This window comes from Elephas maximus, chromosome 13, assembly GCF_024166365.1.
Source record: "Elephas maximus indicus isolate mEleMax1 chromosome 13, mEleMax1 primary haplotype, whole genome shotgun sequence".
In the NCBI taxonomy this organism is placed as follows: Eukaryota; Metazoa; Chordata; class Mammalia; order Proboscidea; family Elephantidae; genus Elephas; species Elephas maximus.
Genome location: NC_064831.1, coordinates 70204776 through 70227986, shown reverse-complemented (window position 1 = coordinate 70227986; position 23211 = coordinate 70204776).

Below are 23211 nucleotides of genomic sequence, written 5' to 3'. Positions count from 1 at the left end.
GGGATCAGTAGGAGTCAGAATTGAGTCGATAGCACATAGCAACAACAACGTTGTTATATTTCAGGTCAGAGCTTGTTGAGGGTACCTAAACTACTTTATTTATAGCCCTGTTTTATGTATCAGATTGCCCTATAGTCCCCACATGGCAACGCTCATGCTGCCCTGTTCCAGGGAGATGATCACTTAAAAATCTGTCACCTTTAAAAGGATTGTAAACATCTTGCGGGTAAACACAAAGTCTGCTTTATATTTGTAGCCCCAGAAAGTAGGACAGTGCCTGACACATTGTAGGTACTCGAAATATATTAGTTGGATCAATGAATGAATGAATGATGACTGTTCAAAATACCCATCCTTTACAGACAATCAGTGCAGAATAGAACTCTTTGATGTGGACCCTGAAGGCACCATTACTCCTGGGAAGGCTGTTGACCCCAATTCATTGACTTTCCTGGCCCTGAGCCCCAGGATATGTTATACTTACCCACTTTGCATGCTTTTTCTTCGGCCTTCTGCTCTCACAGAAAAGCAATGAGGCTCAGGAACTTCATGGTCAACCTATCTGAGAGGCCTAGCAGAGCCCTCAGGAAAAAGCCCACTGTTCTCTGCTGCGCTGCCCCTTGGATTTTGTTCCAGAGGCTATTTAGAAAAGCAACTGGTAAAATTGTTGAAACTGTTTGAAAAGGGATTTTAGAAAATTGTTATTGGCCAGAGGGAAACCTGATAGCTTGGAGGAAAATGAAAACTCTCCAATGAGAAGGAGAGGGAGCTTGTTTTGTGTGACTGCAGAGGGTAGAACCGGGACAAGCATCTCTAAACACAAAAGGACAAAAGAAGATCTTCCATGTTGGAAATGTAGTAAAAATGCTCCAGTGGCTTCACCCTACGTCCTCAGAATTTTTACACTCATGACACCCATCACTTGCACTGTGGCCTCAGGAGAATACTTGGGGTTTCCTGAACATATTGGGCCATTTCCTACTTCTTAACCACCTACTGGTATTTCCACGTTTGGTTCAGCATCACCTCCTGGTAAACTCTTCTCTGACCCTACTGCTGGCAGAGTTTCTCATCCCCTGCTATGTAGTCCATTGTACTCTGGAAACAATTTGCCATAGCTGGGAACACACTTGATTGCATTTACTTCTTGGGATTGATTGTAAAAATGGCCATTCATTCTTGCTGTCTGTGTATCTGTGGACTTTTAATGTTTCCTGAATACCTGAGCCATTTTTCACCCCCTCATCATGCACCCGTATTCCACATTTGCTTCAAGCATCACTTCTTGGTCGAAGCCTTCCTTGACACATTCCTAGTAGAATATCATACTCCCTACTCTGGGAAATTCCTGTACTCAGGAAATGCTTTGCCATAGTTCAGAATACAGTTGAATGCTTTTACTTATCGTTATTGATCACAGTATGGCCACATAGTCTTCCTATTTCTTTACCAAACCAAAAAACCAAACCCATTGCCGTCGGGCGATTCCGACTCATAGCGACCCTATAGGACAGAGTAGAATTGCCCCATAGGGTTTCCAAAGAGCAGCTGGTGGATTTCAACTGCCAACTTTTTGGTAAGCAGCAAAGCTCTTAGCCATTGTGCCACCAGGGATCCTTATCATCCCTTGTGAAATGACCTGGCAGCTCCTTTCATCAATAGAGAAGCCTTTATTTACTTCTTGAATTGCAACCGAACTTATGACTGCTTTGGCCATTGGGCAATACCAAACCTGATACAAGCAGAGAACTGAGAGGACTTGGCCTTTGGGGCTTGCCCTATGGCTGTTCTTCAAACCCTGAAAACTCATGGGTTTGAGCCACGGCCAGTCTGTGACATGATTTATGCTGTTTATCAAATTTGGAAAGTGTCCTGCCAATTTTTTTTTTACATCTTTCTCTCTCTCCTCTCCTTTTGGGATGTCCATGATGTGTTTATTGGCATATTTGGTGTTGTCTCGTGGAGCCCTCAGGTTCTTTTTATCTTACTTGTTCTTCCCTGCCCCCTCCTCGGGCTTCATAATTTCAACCGCCTTGTCTTCAAATTTGCTGATTCTTTGTTCTGTCAGCTAAAACCTGTCATTGAGCTACTCTAGTGAAGTTTTTATTTCAGCTATTGTGCTTTTCAACTTCATAAGTTCCATTTGGTTAATTTTTGTAGTTTCTATACCTTTATTTCACATTTTCTATTTGTTCATGCATTGTTCTCCTGATTTACCTCTTTGATTTTCTTTATTTCATTGAGCATATTTAACATTTTTGATTTAATGTTTTTGGCTGGTGATTCCAATGTCTAGACTTCCTCAGAGATCGTTTCTGTCAAATATTTTTCTTTCCTGTGTATCAGCCATATTTTCTTGGTTTTTTTTTTTTGTATGCTTTGGAATGTTTTGATGAGAAATGTAAATTTTTACTATTAAAATGCAGTAACTCTGGAAATCACATCCTCCACCTTTTCAGGGGTCACTGCTGTTGCTTGTTGAAGGCTTCAGCCTCCCATTTACATAGTGACTTTTTCAAATTATATGTGCAAAGTCCGCATTTCACCTCTGAATGGTCACTCAAGTATCTTTTCCGTTATCTCTGCAGTCATTTTGTGACCTTACAGGTATTTCCTTAAACATGGAGTTTTTTTTTAAGGTGTGTATATCTCTTTAGGGACCTTGATGGAACAGTGGTTAACCAAAAGGTCAGCAGTTCGAATCTACCAGCAGCTCCTTGGAAACCCTATGTCGCAGTTCTACTCTGCCCTATACAGTCACTATGAGTCAAAACTGACCCTATAGCAACAGGTTTGATTTTTTGGCTATATCTCTTTAAGTCTTCCCATAGATGCTACTGGGGTGGACACTGAATCCTGAATGGTCTAAAACAGGGCAAATACCTTCAGTGGTCACTCAAGTAACCATGTGACTCACCAGAATGCACAACTCCAAATTTTTGGAAGACAAGGTTCTTACTGTCCATCCTGGCACCAGTTACCCACTCTAGGAATAAAAGCTACTGTCCCTGTGTCTGTGGTCATGTCGAGGAATGGGGGTTGATAGCTGGTTCCCTCATGTTGCTGTCTTACTAAAGTTCAGCAGCCTCTCCCTTCATCAAGCAGTCCTCTGGTTGCCTCAAGTATCTGATTAGGCTCCAGAGCACTGAAATAGATGGTTCTGACATTTTTTTTTTTCCTCTGAGCTTTGTGCTGCTTTGCTGGAGAGACCAATACTCAGAGCTTTCTACTCTACCATTTTCTATGACATTAAGTTTTTTTCAACTGTATTCAGTTTTTAGCATCACATTCACTCTCGCTTCAAGCAGGAGGAGGTGAAACCATTTGCTGAGCTTCTTTGGATATTTATGCTACAAATCAGGTCTCGTGCCCTACTGATAGCTCAGGAATCAGTGCTCTTGGTTGCCTCTCCCACTCTTATCCTTGCATATTAATTCCTTTTAAAAATAATCTTTCTACAGCTATTTTAGTGGACTTTAAGGAATTAGACGAAGTAAGTATGTATATTCAGTCTTCTGTCTTAAAGTGGAATCATTTACCTTGCCCATTTATTAATTGGGGATTTTATTTTAACCCCTATTGATTTATAGCTTCTGTTTATTTAACTCTAAGTTTGCCCTTTATGAATTATAAATGTTTTTTATTTTGTGTGCTTTAGATAAAAGTTTGCAGTACAAATTAATTTCTTATTCAAAAATTTATACACGAATTGTTTTGTTGACTTTGGTTGCAATCTCCACTATGTGGCAGCATGCTCCCACTTTCCTTTTACACCTCAGGTTTCCCGTATCCATTTCTCCAGTTATTCTGTCCCTTCCTGACTTCTCGTCTTTGCCTTTAGTCAGATGATGCCCATTTGGTTCTATATACTTGATTCAACTAAGAAGCATGTTCCTCATGTGTATTATTTTTTGTTTTATAGGCCTGCCTAATTTTTGACTGAAAAGTTGACTTTGAGAGTGTCTTCAGTTCTGAGTGTCTGTGGGCCATAGTCTTGGGGGTTCCTCCAGTGTCTGTCAGACCAGTAAGTCTGGTCTCACTTTGTGAATTTGAATTTTGTTCTACATTTTCTCCTGCTCTGTCTGGATCTTCTATTATGATCCCTGTCCGAGCCATCGGTGGCGGTAGCCAGGCACCACCTAATTTTTCTAGGCTCAGGCTGGTTGAGGCTATGGTTTACATAATCCGTTAGTCCTTTAGACTAATATTTTCCTTGTGTCTTTGGTTTCCTTCATTCTCCTTTGCTCCGAACATCATGAAACCAATAGATGTATCTCAGATGGCCACTCTCAAGTTTTTAAGACCCCAGACACTACTCACCAAAGTACGATGTAGAACATTTTCTTTACGAACAATATTATGCCACTTGACCCAAATGTCCCCCAAGACCATGGTCCCCAGGCCTAAGCCCCAGTGACTCGGTCCCTCAAGGTGTTTGGATGTGTCTAGGGAAATTTTATGACTTTGCCTTGGTCAAATTGTGCTGAATTCCCCAATATTGTGTTGTCTTCCACTTCACCGAAGTTAACCTTGTCTACTATCTAGTTAGTGGTTTCCCCTCCACACCTGTCTCCTCCATCGTAACCATCGAAGATTGTTTTTTCTGTGTGTAAACCTTTTCTGAGTTATAAATATTTTATGATGTAATCCACACATGGTAAAATTCACTTTTTTAAAATCATATACTTTTACTTATTTTTTTGTTGAGAATACACACAGCAAGACGCACACCAAGTTTCTACATATACCATTTAATGATATTTATTACATTATTTGAGTTCTGTAATCATTTTCATCTTCCTTTTCTGAGTTGTTCCTCCCCCAATAACATAAATTCGCTGCCTCTAAGGTTTCTATCTAATCTTTCATGTTGCCCTTATCAATCTGGTCCCATATAGATAGTTCTTAAAACAGCATAATGCTCAAGGCAAACATTTTTTACTAGTTAAACTAAACTGTTGTTTGGCTTTAAGAAGATAGTACAGGATTTTTTGTTTAAGGTTTAAAGATTATCTTAGGGCAGTAGTTTCAGAGGTTCATCCAACCTTCATGCCTCCAGGAAGTCTGAAGACCATGAGAATTTGAAATTCTGTTCTGCATTTCCCCCCTTTTAGTCAGGATTCTTCTATGGAATCTTTGATCAAAATTTTCCTCTGGCACCATCCAGTTCTTCTGGTCTCGTGGCAAAGGAAGCAGTTGTTTATTAGGCATTTAGCCACATATTCCATATCTTCCTTCTATTCCTGACTCTCCTTCTTCCTCTGTGGTTCCAGGTTGATAGAGATCAATTGTTGTGGCTTGAATGACCATTTGCAAGCTTTTAAGACCCCAGGCACTATGCATCGAACTAGGAGGTAAAATGGAAGCACTAAACATGTTATTAGGCCAATTAACTGGGATGTCTCATGAAACTATGACCCTAAACATCCAAACCAAGAAAGCAAACCCCATGAGGTTTTTGGTTGTACATAAACAGCCTCAGCAGCTACTATTTTTGTTATTGTTGTTGTAGCAGCAAATATGTCTATCACACTTTTGCCAATTCAACTTTTGACAAATGTACAACTTATTGACAGCAATTACAATAATTGTCTGTGCAACCTTATCCTTAATCAATGTAATATTTCCATTACCATTAACCTCCCCACCCCTTTACCTCTCCCTCCCACCTCTGGTAACCACGAATAAAACATTGTTCCTCTGTGTATTTGCCTTTTCTATTCTTTTTATGTAAGTGAGGCCATACAAGATTTGTCCTTTTGCGATTGACTTATTTAACTCAGCATAACGTCTTCTAGTTCCATCCATGTTGTAGCATGTATCAAGACCTCATTTATCCTATTGGCTGAATAGTATTCCATTGCATGTATGTACCATATTTTGTTCATCCATTCATCTTTTTTTTTAAATAATTTTAGTTGTGCTTTAAGTGAAAGTTTACAAATCAAGTCAGTCTCTCACACAAAAACCCATGTACTCCTTACTACATACTTCCACTTACTCTCCCCCTCGTGAGTCAGCCCACTCCTTCCTTCTAGTCTCTCCTTTTGTGACTGTTTTGCCAGTTTCTAACCCCCTCTACCCTCCCATCTCCCCTCCAGACAGGAGATGCCAACATAGTCTCAAGTGTCCACCTGATGCAAGTAGCTCACTCCTCATCAGCATCTCTCTCCAACTCATTGTCCAGTCCAATCCATGTCTGATGAGTAGGCCTTGGGAATGGTTCCTGTCCTGGGCCAACAGAAGGTTTGGGGACCATGACCACCAGGATTCTTCTAGTCTTAGTCAGACCAGTAAGTCTGGTGTTTTTATGAGAATTTGGGGTCTGCATCTCACTGTTCTCCTGCTCCCTCAGGGGTTCTCTGTTGTGCTCCCTGTCAGGGTAGTCATTGGTTGTGGCCGGGCACCATCTAGTTCTTCTGGTCTCAGGATGATGTAGTCTGTAGTTCATGTAGCCCTTTTTGTCTCTTGGGCTCACAATTACCTTGTGACCGTGGTGTTCTTCATTCTCCTTTGATCCAGGTGGGTTGAGACTCATTGATGCATCTTAGATGGCTGCTTGCTAGAGTTTAATACCCAAGACACCACACTTACAAATTGGGATGCAGAACATTCATTCATCTTTTGATAAACAAAAGTCCCATACCCCTTAGCAGTCACTCCTTATTTCCCCTTCTCCTAGTGCGTAGCAACCACTGATCTATATTCTGCCTCTGAGTGTTTACCTCATCTGGGTATTTTGTATAAATTGAATCCTGCAGTTAAGTGTATTTTCTAGCTTCTTTTAGTTACACTAATGTTTTGGGGATTCATCCATCTGGTGGCATCTATCACTTTATCCCTTTTTGTTGCTGAATAGTATTTATTGTACAGATATACCGCATTTTGATTATCCACTCATCAGTTGATATGTATATTGTTTCTACCTTTTGGCTACTATGGATATGCTATTATGAACATTTTGTACAAGTTTTTGCATGAGCATATGTTTCTAATTCTCAAGAATATATACCTAGCAATACAATTGCTGGGTTAGCGGAATCAACTCGATGGCAATGGGTTTGGTTTGGTTTGGATGCCAACTTTACACGTAACATTTTCAGGAAGTGCCAGTCTGTTTCCCAATGGGCTGTACCATTTTACATTCCCACCAATGATGAATGAGGGTTGCAATTACTCCACAGAGTTCCCAACACATTTTATTGTCCATCCCTTTGATTGTAACCATCTTAATGGGTAAGATGTAGAATCTCTTCGTGGTTTTATTTTTATTTCTCTAATGACAAATGAGGAAGTACAACCAGAATGTGTCTCACATACTTTGGACATGCTGTCGGGAGGGATCAATCCCTGGAGAAGGACATCATGCTTGGTAAAGTAGAGGGTCAGCGAAACAGAGGAAGACCCTCAACAAGATGGACTGACAGAGTGGCTGCAAAAATGGGCTCAAGAATAGCAACAATTGTGAGGATGGTGCAGGACTGGGCAGTGTTTCGTTCTGTTGTGCATAGGGTCGTTATGAGTCAGAACTGACTTGACAGCACCTAACAACAACAATGACAAGTGATGTTGAGTATCTTTTCATGTGTCTGTTGGCCATCTGTATACCTTCTTTGCAGAAATTGCAATTCAAGTCTTTGCCTGCAGGTATTTTTTCAGTTTACTCTGTTTTTTTTTTTTTTTTTTTATCATTTAGCTTTTGATATGGCAATGGTTATTTTTTTTTACATATAACTTGTCACCTTTCTATCTTATGGCTTTGCATATTTTAGAATGCATTTCCTCATTATCAGTAAAGAAATTAAACAACACTCCCAAAGTTTCTTGAATTTTTATTTTTTCATATTTTAAATTTAAATATACCATCCATTTGAAGTACCTAGGTGTAAGCTGCAAGTCGATAGACCAAAATATTTATTTTTGGAGATTATTGTTTGGATAGTTACCAAATTGCCACCAAACTAGCTCTTGAATAAACCATCTTGTTCCCCTGTTCCCCATTGTCAAACAAATTGAAAATCATTTTCAGAAAGAGGAAGCCCACCATTCTTACCATTTCATTTTAAATATATTGCTTTGTCACAGTATAAACCTATTATCTTTCATATTTAGCTGTCTGTGATCTTTTCTCTACTAAGCTCATGAAAACTTTGAGGTGAGCAGGATTTTTGTGAAACTAATAGTGAGGGATGATTTCATAGCTGGGCCCGTATGTTCCAGCCTTAAAGAAGGAGAGGTGTAAATAGAAGCCTCAGGGATGGCTTAAACTACGAGAACATGATTCCCTGGAATTTGCCATTTTGTTCTACAAAGGGCTCTAGACTTTTCCATATAAAGATAAATGTATATATCAACTTTACTATACACAGGGAATAACCCCCTAAGCAGCAGTCATTCATAAGGAACGTATTCATTGCCTCAGAGGATATTTAAAAAGAATAGCTATTTTGGTGAACACATGTTTTCATTTCTTTCTGAGTATTTCTCTAGAAGTGAAACTGCTGGGTCATAGGATATGTGTGTTTGTAGCTTTAGCAGACAAAAAGTCTCAAATAATTGCTTAAAGTGGTTGTAGCAGTTTGCACTCTCCCCGGCGGTAGATTAGAGTTCCAGTTGCTCCATGTCCTACCCAGTATTTGGTATTTAGTATCTTTTTCATTTTACCAGTCCTGGTTGGTATGGGGTGGTACCGTATTGTCACTTTGTATTTGCATTTGCCTGATGACTGCAGATGTCTAGCCCCTTTTCTTATGTTTATTGATCTTGTATATACTCGCTTTTATAGAATGTCTGTTTAAGTATTTGCTCGTTTTTCTTCTGAGTTGTCTGCTTTTTTTTCTTATTGATTTTCCAGAATTTTTTTATATCCCATAACTAAGTCGTTAGTAAAATATGTGTATGAAAAATAACTTCCCCTACTCTGGCGAACACATTTTCACTCTCTTACTGGAGTCTTTTGATCAACAGAAGTACTTAATTTAAAAAATTCAATAGTTAGGCCTTCATAAGGAGGGTATTCATTCTTGGTTACTATGCATTCCTTACCTCAGGTTTACACTCCTACCAATACACACAACCCTTTCTTAGTAATCCCAGCACTACCTCCACTTTAAGAAACACTTTTCTCTTATGCTGGAGGAGGCTTTACTCCATAATTCCTTATGGTATTTCAGAAAAAGTGCTTGTTGTAAGAAAACATTTGTTGGGAGATGAGGAATCCATAATTCTACAACCAAATTGGAGATCACAATGGTGGAAGCAGGACTACTCTGTTAGGACTCTGTAGAGGATGATTGCATTCTATGAGCCAACTCTCCCGCTAGGTGGGCCACACTGGGAGGTGAGGGTGAGGGCTGGGGTAGGAGTCAGAAGTAACCTGCCATTTTTCCTTGCAGATCGTGTACTTCTGTCTGCTTTCCTAACAGGTAGCAGCTAAGCCCTGTATTAGAAATAGTCCCACCACCATTCTGCTTGACTCTTTTAATGGTCCTTTATCTTCTTTTCCCATACATATCTCCCGAGCCCTGGTGACACAAAGGTTAAGTGCTCCCTGCTAACTGAAAGGTTGGTAATTCAAACCTACCAGGTGGCTCCACAGGAGAAAGACCTCGCGATCTGCTTCCATAAAGATTACAGCCTAGAAAAACCTATGGAGCAGTTCTATTCTGTTGTATCAGGTCACTGTGAGTCACAAATGACTGGATGGCACCTAACAACAACAGCTTCCTCAGTGGTCTGACTAAATAATAGCAGTCAATTGATGAGATTTCCCCCTTATGTATACTTTTCTCCAGTTTCTTATTTGTTTCAATAAACACTCATTACTGTTAAATCAGAGAAAACAAAACTTTTTCAAGGTTAAAAGTGGATAATAATATCTATCTCACACACTGTATCAAGCTAAGGGTTAAATGAGGACTGACATGTGAACATAGCAGAGGGCCCAGCCTCCTATGGCACTCATTCCTGTGTTCTCCCCTCTGCCTCTCTGTCTTTTCCTTATTGCTCTACTAAGACCTTGAGGGCTGTATATGGCTACGGGCTTCAAGACTTCACAGTTCTGTTTTCCATACCAGTGTACTGTCATCTTGAGCTCATGGGCAGCCTCTCCACAGATTGAATCCTTCCATTTCTATTCACTTATTTATTATTTAAGTCAAGGTTCCACCTCCACCCATTTCAGCTCCTCCTGGGTCCAGACTCATGTATTTCAAATATTGGCCTAACTCTCTGGGTGTCTGCATTTGGAAAGTATACATTATAATAATAAAAAAAAAATAATAATACGTTCCTTATATTACTATCATGCAGAGCATGTATCTTAAGAAAGGAGAAGCACTTATAAGAGTGCCTGGCATCAGTGCATGTACTCGGTAAGTGTTTGCTCTTAGTATTCATCTCCACATGAATGTCTAATAGTTATGCTATTTTATCAAGACCATGGAACAATTCTTGGTTCTAATCCCCATTTCCCCCTTATCAATGCATTTCTCAAGACTTTAGTGATGGAACTATGTCTCTTTCCACACAGTGGACATGGTTAAGAAAGGTTGACCTGGTTGAAAATTATAAATTGCTCCAACATTTTCTATGGGTAGCTCTTGAGTCACGTTTGACCCACTAACCAAGCAAAAGATTAGAACCACCCTTGGCTGTTCATTGGAGTATACTCGTTCCAAAGTAGCTCGTTTGGGCAGCTATACTGATAAATTCAGCCCAGTCTAAAATAACGTCTTTCCCTCCTTGGTCTAGCACACCTGAGTCCTGCACTTCCCCTACCAGTGTCCTCTGTTTCCACCGAAGAGCTATGACAGGGCCTGTTTTGTGCTGATATGTAGAAATGAAATATATTTTTGTGTTTTATATTTATGCTAATGTCCTATTTATTATTCTGTTTTCTGTGGTTCTTAGAAGTTTCAATGGTGATAATCTTATCATGTATGAATAATGACAGTTATACCTTATGTGTCTTTTTTAATGTCAACTCGAACTTATATACCTACCATAAACAAATTTGATCATGTATTATTAAATGTTTTATATTTTGCTGTATTCAGTCTGGCAGGATTTTATGCTGGTTTTTCCATCTATTTCCTTTTTTATTGTGGTAAATATATATAAACATTTTTCCTTTCAACATTTTTTGCATGTACAATTCACTGTTGTGCAACCCTCACCACTATCCATTTCCAATTTTTTTGTTCATCCTTAACACAAGCTCATCCTCCTCTAAACAATGACTCCCTCCTAAATTTTTTAGCATGCTTATTCTGTAACATTTTCCTTGTATCATCTTTTTCCAAACTGGCAACTTTTCTAAACTAGCCATATGTATAGAGGCAGCTGGGGATGTGTTTTCTCTTTTTCTATCCTTCTATGGACTTTGTACTCAGCTGAAATGATCAGATTTGTGAAACCCGCCTGAAAGCAATCTTGGCCTGTTATATTCTTGCTAGGAGGATTTTAACTACTGATTTATTTTGTTGAATGATTAAAGCACTCTTCTGGTAATAATTAAGTTGCCACTGTAAGCTCCAGGCTGCTGGAATCCCATCTCCAAATGCGATGTGGGTTTTCACTGTTTTCAGCCTTGTTCAGACCAATTAATCAACCCCAGAATCACCACGGTGGCCAGTCCTTACAACCAGTCCTAGAACCATGTCTCTGGTCTGACTCAATATTTGTTGCAAAGAAATTAACGTAGGTTATGGAAACATTTTTGTGTCCACACCCTCTTCGGGTCCAGAATATCGACAGGGTACATTCTTTCAGTTCTTTCACTTTACTTTTATTTATTTATTCATATTTTCCCCTATCTAATAGTTTTGAAGTTTTGATTTTCACGTTCAGGTCTTTAATCTAGCTGGAATTTATTTTTGTGTGTGGTGTGGTTGTCCAGTTGCATTTGAAGGTCAGAAGAGAACAGACTTTTCTAATGCAAAAGGGGGAAGGCAATGGCTGGGGTGGTTGTGGGACAACAGTTAGAACTGCCAGCAGGGACGCCCGGCCTTACCCTCCCTAACCTGGTGGCATAGGCCTCTGCCTGCCCTATCGCAAGCCTTGCGGGCAGAAGGACCTGAGCCAGTTATCGCCAGACTCCTGCTAGAGGACCAGATCTCGCGGTACCTCCTGGCCTGACCGCCCCCAGCTCAGACCCTCCTGGGGGCAACCTGAATGCAGGGAAGGTTAATGGCCGCAAGGGATCCAGACTTCAGGAGCTCCAGATGCACCGTCTGGCTGGCAGCGCTTCTGCTGCGATAAGAGACAGTGGAGGGGTCGGCCTGCTGCCCGGTATCCCCACGATGACCCAGCTAGGGTGGGTGAATTGCAATCTTACGTGGGCTTCTAAGTCCGACCTTGGAAGGCCCCCGGGGTGCACTTCCTGGAGAAGAGGGCAAAGCCACAAAGGGCACACTGGCTGGGGGACCCACTCTCTCCAGGCTGGCTCACCACCTGCACTGACTCAGAAGAGCCCTCCCAGGGGCATCACCCCTAGTTTGGGGGCCACGACTACACCATGCTGATCTCCAGATTCCTAGAGCAGCTGTGCGCACAGGAGGGCTGGGCATCGCCACCTCCTTGGCAGCAGTTCCTCCTGCGTGTGATCCATTTGCCAACCTGGAATTCTGGGGACAGTTTTTAATCCAGCCTAGCATTCTGGAACAGACGCCGCAGGGAGAGCTGGCTCATGAAGCCCTGGACCAATATGCTGCTTTGCACGGAGGTCCTGCCTGGGTCTTGTGTGCACTGCAGCTCCGCCCAGCACCAGGAGCCATGATTTTAATTGGGTGGTTTTTTTCCAATGACATGTTTTCCTAGATTTTCTTTTTAGCTCTTTTTCTTCATTCTTTTCCTCAGTGGCGTCACTAGGGTTGGTGCCAACCAGCGCGATAACTCATGGTGCCCCCCCATGGACCTCCTCCGGTAGGGGATCATGCAAAATCCTTACTAGTGTTTTTTGTACTAATGTCACTCATAAACAGTAATTCTCATGTATCACTCCTTTTCCTTTAATTACTACTTTGTTCTCAAAAAGTTGTTGATGTAAGTTCACAAATACTAATTACGACAATATTGTAGCTAAAATACCAGAAAATTTGACAAAATCAGCGAATATAAAATCATGGGCAGTAGCAAAAACAAGAGCGATTGCTTGTAGTGCAGGCGGAGGAAACCGCATGATTCCATGGGTCACTGAAATTGGATAATAATGGCAGCTCCGACTGGAGGGCATTAGAAGGTTCAAAAAGTAAATTAACACAGAGGTTTAGCCTTGTAGGTACATTGATACATGTGAGTTGAGCTTATGAAAAAGGTTTTTGTTGTTTTAACTACATGGGTATTTTTATAGGAAATAATGACTTTCTACTGAAACATTGCACAAAAATTGTATAGACAGTCCTTGTAGTGTCATCTCCTCTGACGGTGTCACCTGGTGTGGTCCACGCCTCCCATGCACTCCTAGCAACGCCACTGCTTTTGCTCCCACCTCCATTTTATTGTCTCCTGTGTCATTTATCAGTTCTTTTGCCCCCACCCTCCCGGTGACTATGCTGCTCTAGACTCCACCCCTGTAAGAGCCCCATGGAAGGTGCTGGAGAGTGGTCCACAGGCCTCCCAACTGCTCAGGAGCTTGCGGGGGAGGGGTGGTGTAGGGATCTATGCATCTAAGAAACCCTTCAGGTAATTCTGGTGCTGATGAAGTGGAAGACTTTATTTTAGAGGGCAGCTGTGAGCAGGCCCCCTTCCTGAGCATGGCTGTGAAAGGTTTCCCGTGGTCCCTCTGCTTTGCTTGGTCTAGGGAAAGGCAGAGAAAACAACCATGACAGAAGGCAGTTGCAAGGGTTTTGAGCCTGTCCTGATTGAGTTTAGGGAATTTGTTTCCTCCACTCTCATGACTAGCAGTGAGCTAACTGTTCTCTGCTCAGACTGAAGAGAAACTACCAGAATGAGCTTGATACACTCTAGATTTGATTTTATAGTCTTCAGTTAACAAACGGCAATTCAATATTAGCAGTAATTGACTGCTTTAAAAAGTTGTAAACATAACCCCAAAAGAAATGAAATGAGCCTCTTCCTTTGCCACCCTACAGGCCCCAAGCTTTCTCATCTCCTACCTCTCAAGACTGTATGAAGTGCTTTGAGATTCTAGGAATAAAGTTCCCAGGAATATCACTGCTTTCATCCCTTGAGGAGTTTCCCCAATGCTGGATATACTAAAGTCTGAAAATCCCACAGGGGCTGCCTTAGCCTGTGTATTAGACATTGAGCACACTGTGGTTTGGAGCCACTTCACTTTTCCAGCAATTGGACATGACCCCAGAGACCTGACCCCAAAGCTGCTGAGACTTCCTGAAGCCAGTGCCCCCGCACTGCCAGAGTATCTCTGCATCTGGGTCTTAGGATCAGTTACTACACTGTGTTTCCTCAGCAGCATTTCTGTTGAAGGACACCTAAAAGCGCTATGAATTTATGCCGTGCACCCTGAAAAAAAATTTTTTTTTCCCCTGAAAATTTAACTCCTTTGTGTGGGGCAAGAAGCTACTGAAAAACACTAACGAAAATGACAGAAACCACAGCCCATGGTACTGGGGGAATCTGGGAGGGAAAGAGGTGCAGAAGCTAGAAAGTCCTGGTTGTAGCAGCAGATGGGCCAGCACGACCTGAAGTCACAAAGCTGACCTAAGAGAAAAGGCCTCACACCTAGGCCCATTTCTGTTTCCAAAGGAGAAAGCCTTTCCCTGCTCTTACCCAACTAGATTGTAAAGGCCTTTGACTTATGACATGATCGAGCCTTCAAAGCCTCATGGAAAAAATGATAGTCAAGGAGTCTCTGCCCAACCCCACCTAGTCAATCCTGCTTATTCGGGGTTCAAAATGATCTTGACCAGTTTCTCATTTGCAAAGCCCCTTCTGTGTGTAAGAAGAAATATGTGACTTCTTAGGAAATGCTGCAAGGAAGGTACTTTTTAAATTCAGTATTTTTTTAAACCAATAAAGTTTGTACTGAAAAGTAAAAAGGATAAAAAAAAAAAAAAAGCCAGAAACAGAGGAGAGACATTTGCAATAAATACGACTGTGTAAGATTCAAAATTGTTATGGATTGAATTGTGTCCCCCAAATTATGTATTGAATACTAACCTCTGTGCCTTGGTTATAATGCCATTTGTGAATGGTTGTCTTTGTTATGTTAATGAGGCAGGATTAGTGTAGGGCTATTTTTTTTTTATCTTGAGTCAGTCTCTTTTGAGATTAAAAAAAAGATTAAATGAGCAAGCTCAGAAGCAGAGTTGGGGGAAGAGAGATGCCAAGACACATGGAGATCTCTAAGGAACCAGGAAGCAGAAGCTAAAGAGACAAGGACCTTCCTCTAGAGCTGACAGAGAAAGCCTTCCCCTCGCACCCACACCCTGAATTTGAACTTCTGGCCTTCTAAACTGTGAGAAAATACATGTCTGTTTGTAAAGCCATTCTGTTATAGCAGCACCAGATAACTAAGACAAGAATATATTAACATCTCTCCCAATGCAGAAAAAGGGCAAAAATGAATTGGAGAAGGGAAACTGGAAGGCAAATTGGAGAAAAGAGACCCATAATGGCCTATAAGAGAGGCTCCTCCTCAGAAGTAATCGCAGATACAGAGAGCACAACACAATAGTCCTTCCTACACAGGGAGCAATCCAGGGCCAGGTCCCTGACTGAGAAAAGAGGCTCAGCCTGGACCACCACTGGGGCCGACTCGCCATCCCATGTGCCTTTGACCAGACCTGCCCAGAACAACTTGGCCCTGCTTCTGGCTAAATGAAAACGCCAAGTGACCTTCACTAAGTGGCTGAAGATGGACATGGGAGAGCATTTCCCTTAATGCAGCTTCTCAAAACAGGTGTCTGCTGTCCAAGAGGAGAAAATCAAAGGGAAAACCCATGTGATGCGCAAGTGGGCTGACTGCCTGTCCATCTCCCTGGGGCCAGCCCTGAAATCATATAGCCTGTTTCAAAGTGGCACAACATGGCCATATTGAGAGGGTTCCATGAGATGAGCTCCCAGCTCTTCCCCTGCCCTGGCCCTTTCCAGTACCACTCCCAGCCCCCAGGATCTTGGAATTTGACATGACTAACTAGCTCACCTTTTAAAATTTACTGCTCAAAAGCTGATTCCTCATTAAGGGTTAACCTGAGTACTCATTTAAAATGCACCCAGCAAACTCTTCCCTTCCACTCAAACTCACATACTTCCTAACCCTGTCCTATTTTATTACTAGCACTTATCACCTTAACATATTATACATTTTCCTAGTTTATTACATTCACTATCTACTGCCTCCCTAGTGAAGTATAAGCTTTGTGAGGACAGGAATTTTTGTGTGCCTTATGGACTGATGCATCTCCATTGCATAGAGCACTACCTAGTATACTATGTTTTAGGTACTTAAATATTTGTGGAACGGATGAATGAATCCAAAGGAAGGCACTCGAACTGGAAATCTCTCTCCTATCTCCTCTTCTCACCTATGAGGGGGTACTTGCAGAGATGAGCATAGTCATACTGCAGGATTCAGAGGCATCTCACCTGGCAGAGCCCAAGAAGTTGAAGAACCGAAGTTTGGTGCCTACGCAGACCCTTTGTGCTACCCTGCTTCCTCAGACACTTGGGACCCGCCTGAAGATAAGACCATTCCTGGATCAAGGATCAAGTCCTGCATTCCTCTCTTACTTTCAGTTCACGATTTGAACATTTCACGTGTATTACCTCTTATTGATGTTTGAGCATTACAGGATTGCCATCTAGCGGTTGTTTTTTCGCAGGTTGCATCTGAACTTGTCTTTTGTTTTCTGTCTTATCTAAACTTTTACTCACATTCTTCCTCTGAATGAAGTCTGGGGAGGCTATTTTCTGAAGCGCTTCCAGGTCTCATAAACTGAAAATCTAATCATAGGCACAGGTCGGTCACTTAAAAGCCATAAACGGCAGTTGCCAGCCACAAAGCAGTTAAGGACTCCTGTGTTAGGAAAAACCTGACGTGGGACAGATCAGAGTGCTAGGCTGTCCACGTAGCAAACACCCATGCAACATAAGGAACACATTGGTTTAAGCAACGCACGGTCTGTCTCCACAGCAGAATCCCCTGTTATGTTTTAATCAGACGTTGAGAGTACTGAAATTCACAACCTGTTTTTTTAAATCATTTGTTTTTGTTCACTATCTGAACAGGTTTGAGGAAATTCTCTTTCCGTCACTGGTTTGAGCATTGACTTGGTTATCTAGTACTGCTATAACAGAAACAGTACAAGTGGATGGCTTTAACAAACAGAAGTTTATTCTCACAGTCTAGTAGGCTAGAAGTCCAAATTCAGGGCTCCAGCTCTGGGGGAAGACTTTCTCTCTCTCTCGGCTCTGAAGGAAGGCCCTTGTCATCAATCTCCTCTGGTCTAGGAGCATCTAACATAGGGACCCCAGGTCCAAAGAACATGCTCCACTTCTGGCTCTGCTTTCTTGGTGATAGACAGTCCCCTGTCTCTTGGCTCACTTCTCTCTTTTATATCTCAAAAGATATTGACTCAAGATACAACCTTATCTTGTAGATTGAATCCTGCCTCATTAACATTATAAAGGTAGGATTTACTAAATACATAGGAAAATCACATCAGATGACAAAAAGTGGTGGACAATCATACAACACTGGGAATCATGACCTAGCCAAATTGAGACACATTTTGGGGGGATGCGATTCAATCCATAACAAGCATTTCCATGTCTCTGCTGCCAGGTCTCTCCTGCCACTGCTTCTCACTGTCTTCAGGGTTAGAGCTTGCTCTCTGTCTCTCAGTCTTCTGCTTCCAGGAGTTTTTCAGCACAGGGATTCTGGCTACAAAGGACGTGTTCTCTGTTCCTGCCTGTTCTTCTTTGGTGGTGGTAGGATCCTCCTCTCTACTCTGGAATTGGCTCTCTTTTAAGGCAAAACTGATCAATCCCCTTTGTAGGCCACAATTACCCTATGACGCAGTCCTGCCCAATCACCTGAGGGAGAGCTACAAGACCATGGCTAGAAGGGCCACACAAAAATAATCAATTGTACTGCAGATGCTCAAGCCAGCCTTGTTTTAGATCCCAACAATACTAGTGAGACCATAATTAAAGAACCCAGGAGAAGCCTGATAAATTGCGTAAGGCTTTAAAGGATGTCTTCCCTTTAGTAATAGACTGGACAAAGATTCATTCCTGTGTACAGAAAAAGAATGAGACCATTTATGATTATCAAAATAGGTTGTACCAGAAGTTTGTTGAACAGTCGCTGTTGGATTCACAGGCCCCCAGGGCTATGCGGGCTTTTAACGCAGCATTTGTATCTGGTCTCAATCCTGAACTTTCCACATTGATAAGAAAAAAGGAAACTTTTGGAAACCTACCTCCTATAATTAATTTTCTTAATGTTTCTGTCCCCCACGCAGTCTCAGCTATTTTGAATTCCACATTAATGCAGCACCTAACAGTCAGTAGGCTAACCTCTTATGAGGTCTTTCTGCTAACTACCTCAAATACTCAGTTGCATACTGTAACCTCCTTAAAACCTCCTACCTTGTTGCCCCTTCCTGAAGATTCAGAAACTACTACTCAGGATGGCCTTGACCTAACTGATCAACTGTTAACTCCCAGATGATATTTGCAAGAGAACCTCTCCCTAACCCTTCTTTAATCCTTTTTTTCCCCAATAGGTCATACCTTAAACCAAACCATCTAGCCCTCATTACCAGGGAGGGTGCCACTGTCACTATCTCTACTGAAGTTTTGGAGAGTGGCACCACTGAAGTTACTTTGGCTCAACAAGCTGAGTTAATCATGCTCCACAGAGCTTGCAGATTGGTCTCAGGACAGTCAGTAAGCATTTATACAGAGTTCAGGTATGGAATCGGCATTGTTTATGATTTTAGAAGGCAATGGAATCAAAGGGGGTTCCTAACATCTTCTGGAACCCAGATTAAAAGAGTTCTTTGGTCTCCGACCTCCTAGATGCCTTCTTGCTCCCTTCTGAGAGAGCTGTAATTAAGCTAAAAACCCACCTAAAGTAGTCCCTCAAACAAGAAATTTAAGGAGATAAGCAAACAACTGGCTGCCTCCCAACTTCCCCCTTGCCTTCATGACTGTGGTAATACAACGTGGCGACATGATGAAAAGGAGGGAATTATTGAGAAGGGAACAGATTAACAGCCGATAGTTATGAAATTTGTGTAGTGTGACACAGAATTAGGCAAAGGAATACATATACAGACAGCTATAAAATTTTTGCATACCTACCCACAGGAGGCATCTGAGGCTGAGATTCAAGTGTGAAAGGATCCAGATTGCCAGCTGGATACTGTAGCCAAATTATGGTTTGGGCCAGATGGCAGAGCGGTGTTACCAAGTCTTTGCAACATTACATAATTAAAATTTTACATCAAGATACTCACATGAAACCAGAAGAGCTGATGACACCTATGAAAAGATATTGGTGAGGTGACTTTCTGGAAGCAGCCCATCATATAGTTTCCAGTTTCTGACTTATTTAGCTTCCTTGTCATTTTTGTTGTTTTTGGCCACCTCCATTAATGAAGAAAACCTCTCCCGCCATAAGAATGGCAGTCATTACTGCATTTATGACAGCTGTGACATCCACGATCCTAAAGCAGCAGATAACTTACTAGTTGAGGAAGCAACTGTTAATGGAATTTTGGGGCATAATTTGATTAATCACCAAATTATACCTTCCAAAGGGCAAAAGAAAGCTTGGAGAAAAGGTAGGGTGCAGGCTAAATTGGGACACTGATCTTTGGGAGGCTCCTAACTAGAGGCCTATGCTTCCCAGATCCTTACATGTTACTCTTGCCCTAACTACATCTAGGAAGACTGAAAGTAATGGCAGTGATGTCCAGATATTGGTGGGGACATTTCTGCATCACTGCTGAGAATGTTACTAAACATTGTTCAGGTGCTCCAAGTTCAATCCAAGCAAGACAGTTCAAGCTCTCTCCGGGAGGTACCCTTTCCTCAGCTGTCATGCCACAGACAGTTTTGTGATTAAAAACTTTTTGAAAACATCATTCCCACCTGGGTAACCACAAAGACAATTTGTAGTGACTGAGGTACTCATTTCACCAGACAATAAACAAGTCTGAAGATTTTTGCAACTTCACAAAAACTCCACTGTCCTGAGCATCCACAATTGTCTGCACTGGTGGAAAGGACAAAAGGAGTCATCAAGAACCATCTTGCTAAACTTTCGTCTTCCTTGAATTTGCCCTAGGTCCAAGTCCTTCCACTTATATTGATGGATATATGATCTACACCCTTCAGGCTGCGTAAATTAACCTCACATGAAGTAATTACTGGACAACCCATGACTTTACCTTGCTAGTTGGCTCTGGATGACTCTAATTTCATTCAGACAACCATACTGAAATATTTTCAGGCTATGATCCAATATTCTAAATAGCATGTCTCCTTATTAAGGAGTGCCTATGACTTTCAGAAGTCAGATAATTCCAAATGCCTTCCATTATGCCTGGTGATTATGCCTATTGGAAAAGGCAACAATTAAAAGATGCTCTTGAGCCTAGGTGGAAAGGAGGTTACCTGATCCTTCTCACTAATCCACATGCTGCTAAATTACAGAGGGTTAAAACTTGGATCCACCTCTCCCAGTTGAAGAAAGCTGCCATTCTTGTTTGGACAGTTTAACTGACTGAAGGAGTCAAACTGAAATTCAATCATCACCAGGATGAGAAGCATATAAAATCTGGAGTAGACAGCTCCTCCCAAGATACAGGACCAGGCCTGTAGACTCTTTATTCCTAAACATCATACTACATGAATATAGATATTATTCTCTGCATATTTCTTTTTCTAGTATTTGCTACCCTTTTGCATTAGTACTACATATATTAGTCTACGTTAGTCTGTAGACTAACAACTTTCCCTTGGTGAATGGATGTTATTGAAGTTGTTGCCCTATGCCTAATCCACATACTTTTGAAGTAGCTTTGTTGTATCAATTAGGTTTTATTGACTGGTATGACAGATTTGTATAGGCAAACCTTTCCATGTGCTTTAACCTAGAGACATTCCTTTATATTTTTCTTATCATATTTTGATTATCACTAGGTTATTTGACACATCCACCCTTGTATACTCATATATGCCCTTGTTTGAGGTATCCTATTTCACTTTCTCAGTCAGATGTATGCTAATTGCTCTTGTTTATATCTTCTAGGCAATTTTCCTCCTTTTTTTTTTTTTTTTAATGAAGCCTTTCTTAAGTTCTGTGTTACTATGCCTTGTGATAATCACTGAGGCCTGGAAGTGTTAGATTCGCCCAATCAGCAGTAAGTGCCAGAAAATTAAATGAATGCTGGATATGCCATCCTTCTCCCAAATCTACATTGGAATATTCTGACCCTTTTGTTTTTCCAGTACTGAAGTTACTCAATTATAGTAATGTGCCTAAGACCACTAACAACTTTAGTAAAGCATTCAAGTAGGCCATTCACGTTAGATTATGGTGTCCCCAGACTTGCTAGAATATCCATTTAGTGCCTTTCTTTAATTAAAAAAAAAAAACTAAACACAGTGCCTTTCTTTAATAAAAAAAAAAAAAACTCACCCATTAATTGTTTAACTCGATAACTTACAGCAATGCACAACCCATTCCCTTCACTGGTGATGCTTGACATTATCCTAATTTAGTGGACGATTGTAATACAACATAGTTAAAACTTCCCTATGTGCAAATAACTTATAAATCATAAAAGTTTGGGCATTTATCTATTTGTTATCACTCCTTAAGAGAGACTTGGATAGAAGAAGCAAACAAAACTATCCCTTTTTCTCATAAATTGACCAGGAACAGTGTGATATGTGCCCCATATGGATATATATTCTTACGTGGAGAATCTAATACCGATCACATACTTGGAGGTCTGCAAATTATAACAAACCAAATCCTACTGATAACTTCTATGCTTTGCATTTATCCTGTGTTAAAACCAAACCCACTGCTGTCGAGTCAATTCCGACTCATAGTGACCCTATAGGACAGAGTAGAACTGCACCATAGAGTTTCCAAGGAGCGCCTGGCAGATTTGAACTGCCAACCTCTTGGTTAGCAGCTGTAGTACTTAACCACTAAGCCACCAGGATTTCCTACCCTGTGTAGATGGATAGAATGCGTGGGGTCAATGCACCTTAGGTCGTTTAGGCATTCCCTTAGATGTTCATTCCTACAATGAAAACATACACTGGACCAAAAACAAACCAAACCCATTGGCATCGAGTTAATTCTGACTCATAGCTACACTGGACCAGTGACTTAAAAATCCCATTTTTGCAGAATCTAATGAGAGAATCCTAAAGGAAAGACCTGGAAGTGGATGGGTGGTTCTCTGGGCCCCCCTGCCAATCTACGGCATTCCTGAACTTGAAAGAGCCATTTGCAATCTGTCTATTGTCATGGAAAACATAGCCAGTGATATTCCAAATGGAATGGCAGCTCAAGATTAGTCTTTAAACTTCCTTGTTAAGGTAGTACTAGATTACAGACTAACTCTTGACTTTTTGTTGGCACAGCAAGGTGGAGTCTGTGCCATTGCCAGCACTTCTTTTTGCAGCTGAATAAATACCTCAGGAGAGGCAGAACAGGACATCAAGCAAATTTTCCAGAAGGCAACCTGGCTTCACATTCCTAAGCAAGCAAGCTCTCCATTTTCTGACATTTTTAGCAAGTTACCTAGTGGAATAGGTTCCTGGATAAGATCTGTATTGCTTACTGGATTATTAATTCTCATTATTGTAGTTGTCACCCTTGGAGTATTCAAATGTATTATGAAATGTGCCACTCAGACTGTTACACAGTCTACCAGTTTAATGCCTATGAAAAGAATAATGCACATAGATTCTGTTCATTTATATAATGAGATGGAGCGGCCTCACACCCTGGATTAGGCTTTTGGAAAGGTCAAGTTGTTTTCTCAATGTGGACCTACTCCACTAGTTTCCCCAAGATCACTGAAGTAGGATGGTAAAGGTATGGTATGGTGGAGAAGACTGGTGGTGCCTGACTGTGATGTCGGAGGCCTTAAAATACTACTGTGCATGCCACTAAGGTCTTAAAGAGAGTCCATTTAGAAGAAAGCATGCCTTTAAGTGTGATCAGAGGATGTTCTTTGAAATCCTTGATCA